The sequence below is a fragment of the Xenopus tropicalis genome, chromosome 9, assembly GCF_000004195.4.
Source record: "Xenopus tropicalis strain Nigerian chromosome 9, UCB_Xtro_10.0, whole genome shotgun sequence".
Classification (NCBI taxonomy): domain Eukaryota; kingdom Metazoa; phylum Chordata; class Amphibia; order Anura; family Pipidae; genus Xenopus; species Xenopus tropicalis.
The window spans coordinates 37,363,207-37,381,035 of record NC_030685.2 but is presented as its reverse complement, the minus strand read 5'-3'; positions in this window follow the sequence as shown (position 1 = coordinate 37,381,035).

Below are 17,829 nucleotides of genomic sequence, written 5' to 3'. Positions count from 1 at the left end.
GGTTACAGTAAGTACTCTAAGAGCACTATTTGGAAATCCAGCCCTGCAATGAAGTAGTTATTTTGAATTAATCACTGTCACATAACTGGTGATCAGCGAATATGCCCGTTTTCATTTCATTACTGTAGAAAACTTTGCAAAATGGATTGACGTCAATAGGCGCTTTTTTACAAAGTTTTTTCAAGCAGAAGTCAATAGACTTTTTTCAATGCGCTTGTTTCAAAATGCACTAAAGTCATTGGGAGTTTTTTCTCACTCCAAATGCATTGAATTCTCACCCTTTGGGGGCCATTTACTAACCGTTGGATTGTATTCTATCTGATTCGGATTTTTAGCTTTAAGAGTCACAGAAAAAAAAGCTGACCATTTTTTGAGATTTACTATGCGACAAAACAGCCAAAATCTGAATGTGACATTTTGTCAGTTAAAACTTACCAAGCTCATGTAGCAGTCAATAGCAGATGTCCCGTCCCCTTGCTTTAAACTTCTGATTTTTTATGCTGTTTTTTGTGTGATAAATCAATAAGAAGTTGGGTTTTTTCCCATAGCATTTCTTTCATGTTTTTTTTTGTGGTGAAAGGTTTTGCAGATAATTTTTGACATAGTTTCACAAAAAATGTTGCCAATGGTGAAGAGTCCAGCAACAACTGAGTAAAGTTTTGTTGAGCAGTGGAGCACAGCAGGGTTACATCCTCTTTAATTTAAAAATCAGTGTAAGCTTTTATTCATTCAAATGTTATTTATAGAAATCCTATACCCAGGTATTTTGGTTTCCTTTCTATAACTAAATATTATCATTAACATGATCGCCATTAGCCAATTTCTGTTATCTCACAGTCAAACAATCAAATAAGGGTCATTTATGGCCACAAGTGTATGAACATATTGACACCATTCATTAAAGGAAATTGCATCTAAACACACTCCTTGCACTTCTGTATAGTTGCATTAAGTGCCAATGCACATGTCCGTCTGCTCTGGTGATAGAGCACAAGTGCATGTAATGACCCTGCAGAATCTTGAAATTACCACAACCACTAACAAGTAGCTCCAGTGTTACTACAATAGGCTATATGTATAACTGGAATTCTTGAAAAATAGTTTGAATTGTCAGTAAAAAGGTAGGATTGTATCTGGCAGATCCACACTCAACCCAGATCTGCCAAGAGCATTTTTGTTCCCTGCACCTAAACGGCCTACATTCTACCTGACTTACGTTGCAGCATACCCATGGACCACATCCAGACAAAAAATAGGGTTTACATGATGACTTTGCTCCCATGGTACCTGACCAAGGTCATGACTCGAACCAGTGTCCAAAATGATCCAGGACCTCAAGCAATGAGGTCTACAAGAATATGGTAATGTGCTGGGGAAAAAAAAGCAGAAGGACAAAAAGGATTCTGGTATGAGGGTGAGGTTGGGACCCTGACATGGAGTTTGTCAAGGGAAAACATGGCATTTTAAGTCTGAAAAATGCGCACTGCTCCTGGTAAGTAAAAGCTCTTATAGGACTCACATAGGGCCACAAGGGGGAAGTGCCAAAAATATGCACAAATGTGCAAACCCCCCTGAAAAAGACCCAACACCCAAGTGTTAATTGCTGCACTTAAAACCCCTTTCACAAGTGCTCTGTATAAGAAACTCTAAAGGGCATAATCTGTTCCCATTAGTAAACTATGTTAAATAGTGGCAGGCAATTTGTTAAATGACCCCTTTAAAGATTTTATAAATGTCAAAGTATCAGTTTATATGCCTCAGGCGTATATTTTGAGAATATTATATAACTGCTTTACACTAGTTCTAATCATTTCATCTCAACGGAGCAGAATGAACCTATATATTCAATCTGCTCGGCCAATGACAACCTAAAATATTGCAAGTGCTGCATTTTATTTTATTCCTTTTGTTATTTATTGTTAACTACCAAACGTTTCAAAGCTTCCATTTCATGCCAGAGGGGTAAGATTATTATTTTATTTCTGGTGCTACTTTAAATCTATCTGATTACTGTCATCTTTTTGAAAAATGTCAGAACACTTTATCATTGCAGACTAGAATCATTAAAAAAAATACTTTAATTAGGTTGCATAGAGACAATAGGGATAATCCATTTATATGTTTTGCAGTGTCCTTTAGTTGTGACCTCATACTATTTGACATCCAGTTCAATTGCAAGATCACCTTACATCTGTATTTGGTTTTAAAAAGGAGATCCTTGCATGTTTTAAATAAGTATTATTGATCCAGGAAGAGCCTAAACTGTTGATCATTACAGTCTGCAGACCTAAAAATGTCTTCCTTAAAATACAAATTATTTCTCTGTTCCACTGCTTCAGGCTTGGAAAACTGTCAAACTGTTACTTAAATGCTAAGAATTCAAAGCAAATATAAATAATTGATTGAGTGGATCTGTAAAGGGTCTTAGGTCCTATCCCCAAAAATGGGGCTCATTACTATCATGGAGTAGAAAAGGAACAAGTTGGCAGGAGTGATAACCAGGGTAAAAAAGTGACATTCTAGTGAAAAAAAAGTGACATTTCTAAAATGAAAAAAAACAGTTATATAGTGGTAAAATGAAGATTGTTTACCCTTCGTTACGTGAGTCCGGGTGCTCAAGCCCCAGATCTCCAGCATAGGGAGCCAACCAGACAACATACTGGAAACAGCAGTCTGGCACTCTGGATCACCAAAAAGTAAATAGCTCAAAGCATGAATAGATACTGTATTACTTATGGAACATGGGGCCAGGAAATGTGCAGTGATCAATCCCCCTCTCTCTTTTGTATGCTTGTAACAAAAGAATGAGTCAGTATTCAACAGTTATTATCTGTTATTGTTGAACTACTCTTGACTACCTAAGAGACCAGTTTCTAGACTTACAGGTATGGGATACTTTATCCGGAACCCCATTATCTCCCATAGACTGCATTTTAATAAAAGAATTCCAACTTTTAAAGATGATTTTCTTTTTCTATGTAATAATAAAACAGTACCTTGTACTTCATCCTAACTAAGAAATAAATAATCCTTAGTGGAGGCAAAACAATCCTATTGGGTTTATTTATTGTTTAAATGATTTTTTAGTAGACTTAAGGTAAAAAGATCAATATTACAGAAAGACCCCTTATCTGGAAAAACATACCTGCACTACCAATTCACTTCTTAATTTTATTTTATATTGCCAGGAAATGACTAATACTCCTAGGCCCTCTGCCTTAGGGAGAGTTCCTTCTTGCTACCCAATTCTTTTGAGTAGAAACTTATAGCAACTGACAGCCTACAAACAAGATGAAGCCAACATAGGAAAAAAAAGCTGCACTACAGCACTCTTTGTTACCCATATAGAGTAATGTCTATTTGCCAGATATTAATACACACTAATAATAACTGCTAAGCCCAGTAGAAAGACTTAGCAAAGGCTTAGTTCCCTCCTTGGTACATCATGATTTTTGTAGGCTGTGCTAGCTACGCATTGCATCAGAGCAGAATAACTGTACCCCCCTACAACATTTGATATGAACAAGGGAAGCTGCTGGATGAGTGTTTGAACATGAGATGGCCCAGACAACAATGCATTATCATCTATTTCTTGACTGAACTCAAACAAAAAAAAGCAATAACAATATACAGATCATCTTCTCAAAAACAGCCTTCTTAACTGTAAGTTTAAATCAGAGAGACATCTCTAAAAAATGCAAACATGATTCATTTTGAACTATAAATATCCATCACTAATTATAATAACACTCAGCAGACGCATACAAAAGACTTTTTTATGAATTATGTTAACAGTCTCAAGATAACTTTGAATCTAAGTTCAAGGATGACAGCCAGTGTCTACAGAGAGTTCATTGTGGTAAGGTAATGATCCACAGATGTCTGGTAATATTTACACTTTAAATATATTTGAATCTTTCCTATCCATGCAGGAATGTGTATTACCTTATAGCTCTGTTGAGAAGGTTGCTGTCATCCTGAGGACTACTGCTGAAGGCCCCAATGAGCATTCCTAAAATAAAGAACTGCAGTGCTAAGCATATTTGGGTTAATCAGGAGTATGTTACCATTGTCTGGTGCCCCTTTGTGACCTTCAGAAGGAATTTGCTAGAAATTACAGGTACAGTTGGTGGCTATATAAAATGTATCTACCAATTTATTCTTCATAATAACTAATATTTCCCAAAGCTTAATATTTATGTATCTAAATGGCTTGTTTTTTCGCTTAATGTAGTTACATAGTTAATTTGGACAGAAAAAACACAATACTTAAATAGCTGAATCAAGTTCAACACTCCAAATGACAATAGCATACATTACACATACCTATACGACCTATAGATAAATTCACATATATACATATATATATATATACACATACCTATACTAAACTTGTCCGTGAAGTCATCCATGCCACAAGGCATTTTGGCATTTAATTGTCAATAGATTAGTCACAATAGTGCAAGCTAGAATTCTATATTTATTCTGTCGAATTTTTTAACATACCTAAGTAAACAGCCATAGAAGCTCCGCCTGTTTGTTAAAGATAGCAGCTGCAATTTTAGCTTGGTCTGACTTCACTTCTGTCTCTGCACACTGCTCCTGGAACAGCTCTAAACTCAGATTACACAGCAGAGATGGAAGGGGGAAAGATGAAAGATGAGAGGGGGAGGATGAGAATGAGAAGAGAGGGGGAGAAAGGAGCAAACTGAGCAGACTTGTGCAGTGCCCTGAAGGATTTTTCTGAGAGAAGGAAGTCTGACACAGAAGATCATGTATACAAAATAAAAGGAAACACATGTGTTGTTTCTTTTCACTGAGGACTCAGAACAGCAGTTTTTACCTTTCCTTCTCCTTTAATAGAGTCTTCCAATACAACACCACCCAACAGGGTATCCCACAACCTCACTGCCCTCACATTCATTATCACTATGAAAGCTTAGTTCCTAAAGAGAATATCTTCTTATGTACTGGGGCCCAAAACAGCATACTTAAGGTGAGCCTTACCTGGGATCTATAAAGAAGCAAAATGTAGTCATCCATCAAGGACTTTTTTGCTTAAATAGCCACTAGGCTTTTCTAGGTTTCTGCTCACCTCCTTCTAGAAGGCTATTAAATTTGACATCTATTATGCATACAATTATGCTAGCAAAAACCTATAGAGGCACATTTTTTATTTTTTTTATTTCAAGGGAATAACAGGATAAGATTTACTTTTTTGTTCTCAAGTAGTGATGAGCAAAATGTTACACCAGGCATGGATTCACTGTGAAATTCCGCATTTCGGCATTGGCAAATTTTGTCTCAAAACTGCTGCAAAAATTAGCAGTGACAAAAATTCAGAGTGAGGAAAAAGTTTTGATCACGTCAAAAAAAGTTGCAGTCACGAAAAGCCCGTTGTGGTTGCGTCAAAAAAGTTGCAGTCGCATCAAATAAGTCACAAATTTTTAAGCAGTTACCCACATTTTTTGGCAAAGTGAAATGGGACAGATTTCTAAAACTATAAGTTCCATGCAGGATGCTGCCACTTTGCAGAGCGATTTGACAAAATTGGAAAACTGGGCAGCAAACTGGAAAATGAGGTTCAATGTTGATAAGTGCAAAGTTATGCACTTTGGTAGAAATAATATAAACGCAAATTCTCTACTGAATGGTAGTGTGTTGGGGGAATCCTTAATGGAGAAGGATCTAGGGGTTTTTTGTTGTCTAATTCCAGGCAGTGTCATTCTGTGGCTACTAAAGCAAATAAAGTGCTGTCTTGTATAAAAAAGGGCATTGACTCAAGGGATGAGAACATAATTTTGCCCCTTTATAGGTCCCTGGTAAGGCCTCACCTTGAGTATGCAGTGCAGTTTTGGGCTCCAGTCCTTAAGAAGGATATTAATGAGCTGGAGAGAGTGCAGAGATGTGCAACTAAACTGGTTAAGGGGATGGAAGATTTAAACCATGAGGTAAGACTGTCGAGGTTGAGGTTGTTTTCTCTGAAAAGAGGCGCTTGCGAGGGGACATGATTACTCTGTACAAGTACATTAGAGGGGATTATAGGCAGATGGAGGTTATTCTTTTTTCCCATAAAAACAATCAACGCACCAGAGGTCACCCCTTTAGATTAGAGGAACGGAGCTTCCATTTGAAGCAGCGTAGGTGGTTTTTCACGGTGAGGGCAGTGAGGTTGTGGAATGCCCTTCCTAGTGATGTGGTAATGGCAGATTCTGTTAAAGGAAAAAGAAAGTCAAAGTCACTTGGGGGTGCCAAAATGTGACTTTGACCACCTACCTTTTACCCCGCCCAGCCAGGGGTAGCTGCCGGTGCTTACTTCTTCCTGACTCGCTGCGTGCGCATGCGCAGTAGAGTGAAAAGCTGAACTTAAACATTAAAGTTGGCTTTTCACTCTACTGCGCCCACCGCTGGCATTTGCAGCAACGGAAGCAGGAAGAAGGAAGCGCTCCGCTACAGGTACCCCGGGCTGGTGCTGTTTTCTCCTAACAGGGGCACCAGCCCGGGGTACGAGGTAAGCGGTTAAAGTCACTTGGGGGTGCCTAACATTTTGGCACCCCCAAGTGATTTTGCCTTTCGTTTTCCTTTAATGCCTTTAAGAGGGGCCTAGATGAGTTCTTGAACAAGCAGAATATCCAAGGCTATTGTGATACTAATATCTACAGTTAGTACTAGTGGTTGTATTTATAGTTTATGTATGTGAGTGTATAGATTGGTAGGTGTGGGTTAGGTGTGCTGGGTTTACTTGGATGGGTTGAAAGACACTGGTCTTTTTTCAACCCTATGTAACTATGTAACTATGTAAGATTTACTCATCATTATTCTCACACACTAGCATATTTAAAAAAAAAAAAAATAATAATTTTGAGGCTAAGAGGGGTAACTCTTTTTTAATAATAGTACCAAATCTCTCAAAAAGAAACATGGAAGTAATGTGGTTTGGCAGTCACAGAGCTGTAGTCTTTTAGAACCCTGTGAAGAATACCATCAAATCCAACCATCCATCAATAGTACAATTATTAACTTTTGTGTAAACTCTTAATTTTTTGCTATTAATATTTTTAAAAAATAATTTCAGATTCATTTTACACCTCACGTCAATGCCTTCTGAAGAAAGAGCCAACCAGTGGCTCCTGAGCAGCATCCAACCCTTTGGATGTTGCTCTTAGTGCCCCCAAACCAGGTAGTTATTTTTAAATTCCTGACTTGATGGCAAGTATATAATAAATAAATACAAGATGATATAATGATGTATATAATGAATAAATACAATATATAATGAATAAATACAAGATTTACTACCAAATAAAGCCTCCTGTAACTGATAGTGTGCATAGAGGCTGCCTACTAGCCAATCTTAGCCCTTATTTGGCACTTCCATGTACTTTTATGATACTTGTGTTGCTCTCCAAGTCTTTTTACATTTGACTGTGGCTCACAAGTAAGAAAGGTTGGGGATCCCTGCTGTAGAGGTTCCGTGAACCCCCCTAGAAAGGGGATCTGTAAGGTTGCTCTGTCAGGGGTCTTTTTCTGGTTTTCACCTTGTCCCAGATAAAAAAACTGGCTATCACATAACAAAGGGCTTACTGAGAGCTAAATATCAACCTTTATTGTACAATTTTAAAAACTAAAATCATAAACCCCTTTCTGCATAAAGTATTGGATTATACTCCCATAAACCCAACAAAATGTTAAAATGTAAAAGGGAGATAAGTAGCACCACAGACGAAGAAAGAATTCTACCCTGCGCATGTCCAATTTATGCTGCCAAGCCTAGACTGACCATGGCCCTTTTAGCAGTGCCCCTTTATGCCATTTCAGAACAAGCTCACCAAAGTGGAAGCAATGTTTAGATATAAATATAAAGATGTTTTTTAAAGATGTAATAATGAAATTATACAATAAAATCCTTCTAATTAGATTCTATGGTTGTATCTATAACATACAGAAAGCAGTATAGACATAGAATGAGATTAATTTGTCGAAGACATCAAGTAATTGCCTTGAGTGGAAATAATGAAGAGGGGCAAAGTATTTAGGAGCTGCATGTTACATATATTAAGAGTGCTATGTTTCACAATGGTGTGAAGCAGCTCACTAGGCTGTCATATCCTTGCATTTCTCCCCGGAACAAGGCTGTTTTCTTTATCTCTTTAGTGCTGTATATCAAACCTTGTCTATTGATGTAATCTTGAGTTCTTCCGATTGTTACTACTTGTCCTTGATGAAACTTTCAACTCTATTGTAGGTGCTCTCACCTGATTTGATCTGTCCAGTCCCAAAGATGCCAAGGGCCATTTTCCTAAATTAGCAGGAAAAGACCTGACAGAATGAGCCCTACTTCTGTTTCTTTTACTGTTGATCCTAGCTCTGTGCTACTGCTGCATAGTCATCAGCAGTGACAGTTTAATCAGAATGATCCCTTTACTCTGCCCTATCTGCCTTGTCTGCAGATTGTCATGTCTATCCCCTTTTTGATCTTTCTCATTGCTGTGTATCATGCCTGTCTTTACTTTATAAACAATCCTAGCAATGCTGACCTCATACAAAGCCCTGCATTTATTTTGCTATTCCTATTTTTTTGTTCATTGTTCCTGTTCTGTTATTCCTTTCTTAATTTCTCTTCTATACACAGTGACAGGACAAGCTAAAATAGTGTGGTTTGGCAGATGCTACACTATTTTTGGCTTGGTGGTTAATGGGTGGCCTTTGACTGTAAGCCTGATAATTAGGCTTTAGCTGAGTGAAGGCCCGTTACTCTTTAAAGAGGCATGGCTCTACACCACAGAGGGTCTAAGTGAGCCAGGCCAAGAGCAGAGACTCTCAATGAAGAGAAAGAATGTAGAAGGAAATGAACAGTTTGTAAAAAAAAACTGCTAAGAAAGGACTTGCATGACCTTGTTTTTCCAACTGTGAATCACAGTAGGGGCTGGTACGAGAGATAGAAAATATCCTATGTTTAGTTAGAGCCCTAGTTGGGCAAGGATTTTGTTTTGTTTACCTGCAACTGAAAATGTTTGCCTGCTTTGTCTTCATACGGTTCCTTGCAGTGGAACACATGAAAGAATCACCACAAGGAACCATACGAAGAACCATTTGTCTGTAAGTTCCCTGAGTAAGCCAAACAAAATCCCTGAAATCACCCACCATGGCCCTTTATGGATATTACACTTACAAGCAGGTTGTGTGGCCTGGTAAAGAAATTGCTTCAAGCAAAAAGCTTGAAAATCTCCCTACATTTCCTAACCTTGTGCATGCATACATGTATGCATAAAATGCTACCATATGATTTTCAAGGTGTTTTTAATGTAGGCTTGTTTTTTGGTGTTAATGGCCATATATATATATATATATATATATATATATATATATATATATATATATACAGGTATAGGACCCGTTATCCAGAATGCTCGGGACCAAGGGTATTCCGGATAAGGGGTCTTTCCATAATTTAGATCTTCATACCTTAAGCCTACTAAAAAATCAATAAAACATTTATTAAACTCAATAGGATTATTTTGCATCCAGTAAGGATTAATTATATCTTAGTTGGGATCAAATACAAAGCACTGTTTTATTTTTACAGGGAAAAAGGAAATCAATTTTAAAAATCTGAATTATTTGATTAAAATGGAGTCTATGGGAGAAAGGCTTTCTGTAATTCGGAACTTTCTGGATATTGGGTTTCCGGATAAGGGATCCCTCACCTGTATATATATATATATATATATATATACAGTATATACACATATCCTGTACAAGGTTTTTACACTGATTATTTTGTAATTCCATTTTGACTGCAGAATTATTCCCTCTGTCACTCACTCTTATTCCTTTTTTTCTATCTAGACATAATGGGATTGCCCTGACCTTGGTCTGTCCGTTCAAGAATATTGTCAATAAACTATAGCTTAATAAATATTGTCCAACCCAAGGCAAGAGTAATGTCTCTAAAGATACTGTAAATGTGTATTGTTTCTCTGATTATTTTACCTCTTGTAACTAATTACCAGATTATCTTTCTTCCAGATAAATAAAGTGCATGCAATAAAAAGCTTCTGAGCTGTGCATCCAATTCAATTAATATTGGATTATTACATTTTGAAAAACCTTGAGATACGTTTGGAGTGTACTCAGAAATATCCATAGTTTACAGTATACATTGGAATCCTTCTGAACATTTAATCACAAGATCTTGCTTGTCTGTGGTCAAATACAGCAGGAATCCTATTATGCTTTCTAAGGCTGCATGCAATGCTTTGCAATATTTGCAAATATTTTGCAAGGGATTTCAGCGTCATTGACTAGCACTGTCTATAAAAGAAGTGTGTCAAATGTACATCAGGGTGGTTTGTTCTTTGATTTGCCTGTCACACCCTTTTTATGGACAGCATACAATAATTTTATTTAACCTAGTTGAAACATGAATGAATGAAACCTCATGCAATAGAATGGTTGTAGAATATAGATATTCCCAAACACTACTTTCAGCTATGATGTATCATCTGTGCAGATCTTTTCAAGGCTACCTGAAAAAAAGAGGATTAATTCTGGCCAGGTATGCAACTTGAGGGGTCAAAGTTTGCCCAGGTCAAGTAGCCAAAAGCAATCAGAATTTTCCCAATTTAGGCTGCATCGTAATATAGTTAAGCTACCCATACACTGGCTTGCTACCAACTTAGATTAAGTTCCCTACTTTTTGGCCCATGAATGGTACAGAAGAACAGGAACAGCACCTCTTGCCTTTGTAGATTAAAATGCCTTTATTGCAACATTTTTTGGGGCCCCTGTTCTTGTTCTTCTGTACCAGGATATGCCGATGGAAAGTGGCCATTGGGGAACCTGCACTACTTCTAACTAATCACAAGGCTTGGTGCTGACTACTACTCTACAAATGGCCCATGAATGGTGCCAAAACAAGACCTTCCAGCCTGATTTCTGTTTATGGATCAGCCACAAGCAAGTTTAAAAACCCCACATTGGGCTGTTGTCTGCGGACCTCCTGAGGAAGTCTTGGATACCTCACTACTCTGATCCTGAACTGTAAAACGGCAAATAAATGCTTATGTTGGAGCCTCACTGAATTAATAAATCGTTTTATGCATGGCTAGCTTATTTTACAATTCAGAGTTCATATGGGCTTCACGGAAGGTAAAGGGAAGTAGATGACATGGGTATGTTAATAAAGCAGGAACTAGTTCAATATCTATGAATAACCTTTACAGCATGTCTTTATAAATAGTGATTATTATTGACATCACATTGCTAATCATGCAGTGTAATATCTGCTATTAGTGATCGCTTTGGCAGCCCAAAACCTGTATAAAAACACACAGCCTGGGGCTTTTGATCTTTATAAGGTAATGGATCTCATTGTGACTTATGTTTTACAATAAATACATTATTTATAAAGCCTTGAATAACCTGTGAAATGTATGACTAGAAACACATCATAGTAAAGTCCTCAATTATAATCAGAGTTTAGTGATATTACTCATCACATGACTTAATAAGTAAATCAATAATTTGAATATATTTCTAAATTTAAATATTTAATTCATTCGTTACATTGCCAGTCTCTACAGAGATGTCATCATTATGCTCCCTTGAATCCACATATATACATTACTGTCAAGCCTGTATTATAAGAAATAACATCCTCTCTTCTTTAAAATGTGCATATATTAGAAATAACCTTTGGAGCTCTATGACCCCAATGAAAGCACTCGGCGGGTGATCATAAAAACTACGCTGTGATTTCTAATTGCTGTATATTTTACAAACCTAGCGAATATTTCAAATTAATGGGGATAAGATCTGTTCCACAGCAGGAGATCACTCCCACATACCTGCAAACAGTGCATCCCATCAAGCCAAGGTGTATGAAAAGTGTGAATAATTTAAAACAAACGTGTTCTTCAACAGACTATAAAATATCATCTTAAAGGAGAAACAGAGGCATTTTTATAAGTCGGTATTGCTAAATAGCTTTCTGTCCCCCCATCTAAACCTTCTAAACCAGTGATCCCCAACTAAGTGGCTCGCAAGCAACATGCTGCTCCCCAATCCCTTGGATGTTACTCTCAGTGGCCTCAAAGCAGGTGAGTTGCATAAAAACCAGATGTACTGACAAACAGAATATCCTGCAGGCTCCCAGTCCACAAAAGGGCTACAAAACAGCCAATCACAGCCCATATTTGTCACCCCCAAGAACTTTTTTTCATGCTTGTGTTGCTCCCCAACTCTTTTTACATTTGAATGTGGCTCATGGGTAAAAAAGGTTGGGGAAGGGAGGCATTCCAAGGGGTACTAACTTAAAAATGCCTTTAGTTTTCCTTTATCTTTAATGGGTTGAACTGGATTGCAGAAACTTCCAGGGACTTTATATCAGTTACAACTGCAGAGATAAATAGAAGCTCATTTCCGAGTGCATATTATGTGGCTGACCTAACCTTCAACTGTCCCTGCAAATACAATGGAATGTGGACAGCTGTTGCAAACAGATTCATTCCAATTCAGGCAGCTTTTGCCATTTTTAATTCCAATACTCTCCTTTATCAGAACCTCAGTTGAATTCACACCAACCTGCCTGGGCAAGGAATCTGTCCATGCATACTTACAGTGCTGTACTTTCCTGGCAGGAAACCTATTATAATGTATGTAATACATACAGTTTACAAAAGGCATTTATCATAAACAGAGTGAAGATAAAGGCTTCAGAAACATTTATTGCCTGTCGCTATAACATTTGTCTACTTGATGCTTACAAAGCTCTCCATGTAAACAGAGCAGAGCAAATCAGACAGACAACTGTCCACACTGGCTATCATTATTTTTCTTAAGGCAACCTGTCACGTTAGGTCACACTATTATTTCTGACATAAAATGTGGCAGTGCAGTGATTTTGATCTGCTTCTCTTCATGGGAATACACCACTAAAGGCCTGTAAATTAATTACTTCTATTCAGCATTACATTTGCGCACCTATAACAATCTGTGCCTCCAAGATGTGTGCCTCTGCATTCAGCTGATAAATCAAAGCTAGTCTATCTAGCAAGGCCATTCTTTGGACTGTTAGGTGGAAAGACAGAATGAAAAGTGCCACTTTGTTACCTTGTAACCTTCCAGCCTACAGGGCAGTGATATGGGCATATATAACATTCTTGCAAATTATATGGGTTTCACTTTTACTTTCACTTTTACTATCTCCATGATAATAAAAGGCACACATTTTGCCCAGGGACAGTAACCTATAGCAGCCAATAAGATGTTTGCTTTTAAAAAACTGACAAGTAAATTCTACCTGCTGATTGGTTGCCATGAGTGACTAGACCATTATTAAAATCTGCACTTTTTACTACATAGCCCTATAGAGATTTGTGATACAAAGGTGTTTTTATGAATTACTAAATTATATATTTTTTTTTGAAAGGTGTTTATTTTGCATTTTAAAGACAATACAACACATACAAAACATTAGCTACAGTCAATGTAGCCTTAAACTTTTGCAGTCAGATTGAAAGGTACAGTACAGAGATTTGTTGTTGTTTTACTATTTCAGATATTGCAGAGTCAATTTCGTTTACCATAGCTTACTATTGGTCTGGGTTCACTTGTTTCTGCTATATGGCAGTTGCGTTTCGGATTTGCAGGTTTTACTTTGGGCTTTCAGTATCACCTTGTACAGTTAGGAGAGGAGTTTCTTCCCTCCCGGGTCCCAGAGTCTAATTTCCCATGGGGTTGAGCCTGTGTCAATTGTTAGTGAGCCAAATTGTGCTTTAAATACGTGCCTTAATTGGAAGTATCTAAAAAATTGTAGGTTTGGCTTGTCCTATTTCTCTTTGAGTACATTGAATTGGACAAAGTTACCATCAGTTACCACGTCCGAGAGCCATCTTACCCCATTGGCTGGCCAGTATTGAAAATCAGGCAGTTCTTTAAAGTGTTGTAAGTTAGTATTATTCCATATTGGTGTTTGTAGTGAGTGACCCTTAATGTTTGCCCTGTTTTGCTTTGTCAGTTTAGCCCATGCTATCATCGGAGTAGTTAGTACTTCTGGGAGAGGTGTTATATCCCTTTGTTTCCTATATGGTGCGTTGCGGAGCGCTTCCAATGAGCCAATTAGGTTCCCATGCAGTGTTGTAAGTGGGTTGTCAGGATCTGGATTGAACCAGTTGTGTAGGTAGGTCAGCTGGCTGGCTATATAATATAGCTGCATATTGGGGAGTGCTAGCCCACCTAGTTGATATGGTGCGGTGAGTGTGCGCCATCCCACTCTCGGGGCTTTGTTGGCCCATATGAAGGAACCCAGTGCCTTATTCACTTGGTTGAAAAACTTGTTTGTAATATGTACCAGGGAGTTGTGTAGTGGGTATATGAATTTGGGGAGGTAAATCATTTTGAACAAATTAATTCTCCCCCAGAGAGTTAGTGGTAGTTTTACCCAGTGTACCACATCCTTCTTGAATTTGGTTAGGATTGGTTCCAAATTCTTATCATAATATTGAGATAGGTCCCTAGTCACCTCGATACCTAGGTATCTAAACTGCCAGTTCCATTTCAGACCTTGTATCGTACCTTCCTGCTCCGGCCCTGATAATGCCAGGAGGTGGCATTTTTGTCTGTTTATTTTAAGACCACTATAAGTACTATATATATCCAGAGTTTTGAGGGCTTGCGTGAGTGAATTATTGTGGTCTGCCAGGAAGAGGATTAAATCATCCGTGTAAAGCGCTATTTTTTCCTCAATCTGCCCCACTTTGAAACCTTTGATTATTGGATCTATACGGATTGCAATGGCCAGCGGTTCTATAACCAGTGCGAAGAGCAGAGGGGACATGGGGCATCCCTGCCTAGTTCCGTTGTGCAGTTCTATTTTATCTGATAATACTGTGTTTACCCGGATTCGGGCGTTGGGCTTTTGGTATAGTAGCTGGATCCATGTGATATAGTTAGGGCCAAACCCAAATTTAGCTAAGGTTGCCCAGAGAAAATCCCAGTTAACTGTGTCAAACGCTTTGGTTATGTCGAGGGATGCCAGAAGTCCCCCCCCCCTGCATTCGCTTTGCATTTTGCACATGTGTAAATACCCGTCTCAGGTTTATGGATGTTGTTTTGTGTGGCATGAATCCACATTGGTCAATGTGTATTAGTGCCGGTACGACTTTGAGAAGTCTATTGGCCAGCACTTTTGCCAGGATTTTTGCATCAGTGTTGATTAACGATATTGGGCGGTAGGAATCACAGTTGGTTGGGTCTTTGCCCTGCTTGTGAATTAGAGTTATGATTGCATAGAACGTGTCTGGCAGGGAGTGGGTTTCAAGTGCATCATTGAATATTTTTGTTAGTAGGGGGGTGGTTTACTTTCCTAGCAGTTTGTACCAGGCTGCTGGTAGTCCGTCTGGTCCAGGGGTTTTATTTGTTGGTAATCCGCTAATGACTTCAATTTCTTGTGGTGTGATGGGGGAGTCCATGAATAGTCTCTGCTGTCTAGTTAGTTTTGGGTTAGGGATGTTATCTAGATATTTCTTCATGTTGGTTTGTGGTGCTGAGTTTTTTTGAGTGTATATTTCTTTAAAATATTCTGCAAATGTACTAGCTATTTCTTGTGGGTCTGTGACTAGATTTCCTTGCCCCCCTTTGATAGCTGACACTACTGTTGTGGCTTCTGCTGTTTTGGAAAGGTAAGCTAACGCTTTTCCGTTCTTATCCCCAGTTTCAAATGATTTTTGGTTCTGGTATAGGAGTTTTTTCCTGGTTAATGTTACGTGTTGCACGTCGAGTTCCCTCTGTGCTGCTACTAATCTGTTGTGTGTTTCTTCTGATTTATTGTTTATGAACTCTTCCTGCGCTTCCTGGTATATTTGTTCTTTCTGTTTCATTTCTTCCTTGTAGGTTTTCCTAACTCCCTTTATGGTACTAATTAACGACCCCCGTGCTACCGCTTTTGAGGCATCCCATACTATGTTGTTATTTGCTGAGTCTTTGTTAATGTCCCAGTATTGCTCATAGTCAGCTGTACATTGTTCTGCTACTATGTTATTTTTCAGCCATAGGGGTGACAATCTCCATATTTTGTGTTGGGTGGTGAAGCCCCATGATATTTTGACTATTAGGGGAGAATGGTCTGAGTGTATTCTAGGCAAAATTTGGATCTCTTGGAGTAGTTGTGCAAAGTTTAGCGTTCCGAGAGCTAGATCTATTCTTGATAATGTGTTGTGGGATGCTGAGTGGCATGTATATTGTTGGTCAGTCGGGTGTTTATAACGCCAAAGATCATTGAGTGCTAGGGCTGTCATCCACCGCTGGAGGTGTGCTGATGATGGGTCTATACCTGTCAGTCTGTCAATTAAGGGGTTTACTGTGCAGTTAAAGTCCCCTATAAAACTAAGGGGGTCTGTGGGCAGGGTCATTACCTTTTGCGTGATTTGTTCAAGTAGAGTAATAGAGAATGGGGGGGATAAGTGGCTGGTTTTGTATCTTGCAATGTAGAATAATATACCTTCCGTAGAAGTCTGATTGTATAGTTAGTAGCTCAAATGGTACACTCTTTTTTATTAAGATAGAGACTCCCCTGGAGTATGTTGAGTAGGGGGAATGATAAGCGTGCCCCACCCAGTGCCTTTTGAGTGCTAGTAGTTTTTGTCCTGTTAAATGTGTTTCTTGCAGTAGTGTAACGTTGGGTTTTAGCTTGTAAATGTGGTTGAGTATTACTGCCCTCTTGAACTTCGAATTCAAGCCCCTTGTGTTCCATGATAGGATTGTGAGCCCTGTCATTTTTGGTGGCCGTTTGCCCTGCGTTGTGTAGTGTACCTGTTTTCCCTTGTGCCCGTGCAGTGAGGGTTACTATCTGTTGTCGTAGCGCAGTGAGTTGCCCCGGGAGTGGCGCGGTCGCATCCTCAAGCGTTGAGATGCGTGCCTCTGCTTCCGTGGTCCGTTCTCTCAGTGCTTGTAGATCCTGCCTTAGCAACGAGGTATCGACTTTAATCGATTCAAGTTGTGCAGTTGTGCTAGAGTGCGTGTTGTTAATTGCTGCCAGTAGTTCTGCATTCGTTGGTTCTAGACTTCCGAGGTTCTGGCTAGATGGTAGGGAGTTAGGCGATGCAGGCCCCAGGCCTTCGTCATCCGCGTGGTCATGTTCAGGCTGCGGGGGTTGCAGGAATTTATCCAGTTTCTGCAACTGGTCCGCCTTCCCTCTTTGCTTTCCCATCTCTCCTGCCTTAATTTTGGGGTTCAAATGGGTGTCTATTTTGCTAGTGTGGCTCTCAGGATACACAGGCTGCTGAGGAGCTCCATGACACACGTCTGCTCAAGTCGCCATCTTGGGCACGCCCCGAATTACTAAATTATATTACACATAATATTGTTGGTCTGCAAACTCTTAAAGGAACAGTAACACCAAAAAATGAAAGTGTATAAAAGTAACTAAAATATAATGTGCTGCTGCCCTGCACTGGTAAAAGTTGTGTGTTTACTTCAGAAACTCTACTATAATTTATATAAATAAGCTGCTATGTAGCCATGGAGGCAGCCATTCAAAGGAGAAAAGGCACAGGCACATAGCAGATAACAGATAAAACACTATTGTATTCTACAGAACTTATCCGTTATCTGCTATGTAACCTGTGCCTTTTCTCCTTTTTTCCAGCATGAATGGCTGCCCCCGTGGCTACACAGCAGCTTATTATATAAATTATAGTAGTGTTACTGTAGCAAACACACCAGTTTTACCAGTGCAGGGCAACAGTGCATTATATTTTTATTACTTTTAAGCTCTTTCATTTTTTAGTGTTCCTTTAAATCACTTTATACAGTAGGAGCAGTAGTTCA